The sequence below is a fragment of the Otolemur garnettii genome, unplaced genomic scaffold (genome assembly GCF_000181295.1).
Source record: "Otolemur garnettii isolate 467f Iridium unplaced genomic scaffold, OtoGar3 scaffold00039, whole genome shotgun sequence".
Lineage (NCBI taxonomy): Eukaryota > Metazoa > Chordata > Mammalia > Primates > Galagidae > Otolemur > Otolemur garnettii.
The window spans coordinates 456268-460554 of record NW_003852434.1 but is presented as its reverse complement, the minus strand read 5'-3'; the positions used below and the strand labels follow the sequence as shown (position 1 = coordinate 460554).

General features: G+C 35.0%; 1 protein-coding gene across 1 annotated transcript in view; it reads left to right on the top strand.

The window, feature by feature from the left end:
• The window catches only part of CCSER1 (coiled-coil serine rich protein 1), a 639717-nt gene that overhangs the window by 277652 nt on the left and 357778 nt on the right, over nt 1–4287 (top strand). The window lies entirely within an intron of this gene.

Genomic DNA, 4287 nt, shown 5'->3' with positions numbered 1-4287 from the left:
GCTTTGGCCTACATTGGGTTGTATGTAATAATCATCAGTATTATAAACAACAAATGAACATTCAAATAACAAAATAGCCATGATAAAACAACTTAACAACTTTGTGCTAATAGCTAAGAAGTGAGAGGAGATTGTAATAAAGACACATGAAAATTGGATATATTTTTCTCTAATAAACGGAAAATCTATAGAAATATTAGATTCAGCATAGCTTATTTATAATTACATGAAATATGTTCATTCCATAAGTGTTAAATAATTGCTTTTAAAAGATTATAATGTTAATTTCTTAGGGTTTTTTTTTTCTTGTTTCTTTGATAAATTCAGGTAGAGTATGTTTTTTAACAATGTGTAATTTTTGACATACTTCTCTAGAAAGAATGACTTTAAAATGTATTGTGGTTAAACCACTCTTCCCCTGAAGATATTGCCTACTGTTCATCTGGAATGTTTTATAAATTCTATGTGTTACAATGTATCAAGTGCCTTTTGTCTTCTTTTCAAAATGTTTCTTCTAGATTCTAGGATATCAAATTATTGCAATCTTAAATTAAGCATCATTTAAATAATATAGGCTTTCTATTATATGTTCTCCAAGAATGTTATTTTCCCATAACTTTGATGATTTCATCTTATGCTTAGACAATTCATAACGTGTTGTTTTGAGTGGAGAGTGGATACTTACTTGTCTGTACTTACTACAGCAAAATTTCTCCAAGGATAGCTCCAGGGTGCCTTCCAAACTTAAAATTAGAAACATAACTCAGAAAGTCAGCACATTTATCAGACTGCTTTTTTTATATGCATGCCTATTTGAAATATATCTCTACATACACATGTGTATGTGTGTGTGTGTACATACTCGCACAATTTGCTGCTTTTATTATTTTCTGTTTCTGTTGTATTAAGCTGTAGACAACGTAACACTGAAGAATTTTACCTGTCCCATAAACATGTCACACACGTAACATGCAATCAATTCACTGTGTCACTTATGTCAATTTTTTTTTCTTGTATCATTTAGGTAAAAAAATTAATGAAACTTTGTCCAGGGGGATCAGAGGCTATTTCTGTTGTTAATTAAAAATACTTTTTACAAGTATACTGCTTGTTACTGTGTAATAAATTTTCCTATAACTTAATTGGTTTAAACAGTAAACGTGATTTATCCTTCATGATTTTGGTTCAGGAATTCCAACAGGGCGCAGCAGGCCGAATTTTTCTCTGCTCTCTGGTGTTTAAGCCTCGCCTAGAAGACAAAACTATTTCACTCACATTCTTGGTGCTTGTCCCTTTGCCAACCAAGGGCCTTGATGGGACTGGCAAGGACAGAACATTGATTGGGTCTTGCCTTCCTTCCAGGATGCCGCTGGATTCCAGCAGCAAGTGTCTTGGGAGGAGCAGAAAGAAGGCTTGTACCTTTTATGGATCTATTCTTGAAAGCCATACGGTGTCACTTCCACCACATTCTTTGAGTCAATGTAATCACAAGATCTTCAACGGTATCAAAGGGAGACCCTGCCGGGTGAAGCCATATTTGGAAAATGTAGTCTCCACAATGTGTACTAATGCTCTGCCAGGGTTAAAATGGGAAGTTCTAATGAATAAGGTGTGTGCCTTCTCCGAGAGTTACTCAGAAGTAATGGACCACATATGTAATGCAGTTCTAATATTATATATGGAATTTGATGAACTTCAGTGATGAACTTCATCAGCCCTCAGTGCTGCTGAAGAGGCTAAAATTAGCTTTCTGTGGAGGCTTGGAGAACACCTAACCTAGGATCTTGAGATAAAAGGCAACTGTGCAGATAAAGAAATGGAGATAAAGAAAAGTTTTTAATATCTAATTTATAAAAAAAGTTTTGACTTTTTTCTGATGCTGCCTGTACTAAACCTAGTATATGTGTATTAAATGGATATACATGTGTTTACAATATATAGATATCCTACATATACATATCTCTATATAACACATGCATGTGTGAGTATGTATGTATGTATGTGCACTACACACACATATATATTTATATATAGGTCAGTCATTACTAGAAGTTTTTCTTTTCTTTCCTTTTTTTCTATGTTGCCCTGAGTAGAGTGCTGTGGCATCACAGCTCACAGCAACCTCCAACTCTTGAGCCATTCTCTTGCCTCTGCCTCCCAAGTAGCTGGAACTACAGGCACCTGCCACAACGCTCCGCTATTTTTTTGTTGTAGTTGTTCATTGTTGTTTCGCTGTCCTGAGCTGTGTTTGAACCTGCCAGCCTTGGTGTCTGTGGCTGGAGCCATAAGCTCTGTGCTACAGGCACCAAGCCCATTGCTATAAGTTTTGAGTTGCACAGTAATCAAGAAATGTAAACTCCACTGGAATTGTGACAAATGAATTACTGATGAGCTGAGCCAGTTGAAACTTGCTTGAGTGAATCAGAATGCTGAAGACTGTGTGGGGTTTTTGTTTGGTTTGGTTTTTTATTTTAAATTAATATGAGGGTACAAGTTTTTCTCATTGTGTTTCTTAGAAGTGAAATAATGGACCATAACACAGTCTGTCTCAAAACTTTCATACTGACCCATGTCTGTAGACACACAAACAAAATTCTGTATGATTTATATATTTGTTTATTTACACAAAACTCTATACAATTTAGTTTTAAATAACATAGGTCACATTTGGAAGAAGGGAACCATAATGACAAGGTAATAAACTTTCTGTCCTTAGAGCTTAGAAGTGTGACCTGAAAGGCTGGATTACACATCTCCCTGAGATATTTGGAGGGAGAGAGGGCAGTAGTGGGAACAATACAGATTCATTATTAGGTGGGAGTTTGGTCTGAAACTCTAAGATCCTTTTATTTAACTATTAACACTAGTAAATTTTTTTTTTTTTTTTTTCCCAGGAATTGCCCTTTAATTTGTTTTTTTTTGGGCCCCTTACCAAGGACCCCCCTTGTTGCTGGATAATGAAAATTTACTTTCTCACAGTTGTTGAGGCTGGAAGGTGAAATTGAGGTGTTGCAGGGCTGGCTTCTTTGGAGGGCTTTCTTTATAACGTACCTTCCTGTCTTTGCGTGCTCTTCCCACTATGCGTGCCTAAGTCCTGATCGCTTCTTTTTATGACGTGACCGATTCTTCTTCAAGTTATATTCACTTCATTTTAACTCAGTTATCTCTTTAAACGTTTCACCCTCAGATATAGTCACATCCAAAAGTACTGGAAGTTAGGACTTCAACAAATGGATTTTTGGGAAGACACAATGTACAATATTACACCAGTAATATTTCCTGTTTATTAAAATAAAATAATACTTTATCCAAAATTTCCTATTCTTTAGTAAGCAGGGGCTTCATAAATGCTTGTTTTATGTTCAACATTCAAGGAAGCCACTGGATAGTTCAGATTACATGTAAGTGCCAAAGATACTATCTTTGTCTGACCAAAACATACCGGTGTTCCAATAAATACTGCTGATAGAGAGTTCAGTAACAGAACAGCGAACCTTACAAACAGAATTCATACCTCTTTCCGTTTTGCTCTATCACTTGTGAGATTTCAATTTTGTTCTAGAAAAAAAATTATGCAAGGAAAGACTTATAAAAAGAACTATTCAATAGCTAAGGCAAGAAAAATTAAATTATTAGAGACATATACTATCACAGAAAAAATTTTATGATAAACCTAGTAACTGTTCAGTGATGTGTCATAAGATGAAGGGCTACTCCTGGCAACCAGCAAGGAAAGCACCATAATATGGAACTTTAGAGAGAAGCTGGACTGAATGGAATGTTTTCTTTCACGTTTTATACTTTTCTCCAAGTTTTCAGGATATAGTTATTTTCATGCCTATTTTTGGATCTTTTTCCTCCACGTTTAACTTTAGGCCATCGACAGTCTTTGTGCTATTCTTTCACATCTTAAAAAAAATGCTCAAGGTGAGTTAGCACTGAACAAAAGGGTGGGACATGAACTTACTATTTTAATTGTATTCTAATAATTGGAAGGTCTTTGCTTTTATTTTTTTGTCAATTCTCTCTTATCCATCTATACTTTCACTTTCTATTTTCTGATTTTCTAATATAATGAGAATTGTATTTTATCCTGATAAGTAAACATGTATTTATTGACTATGACTATGGATTTCAAATAGAACGGCCAACATTTCTGGATACTCTGTACTTGACCATTTGCCTTCCTTTCCTCTACACCGCTACTTCCAATAAGGGAAATTCTTACCATTTCTCATGTCATTTGTTTCTGTAGTGTTGTTGTGATCTCACCTGATCTTGTTGCTA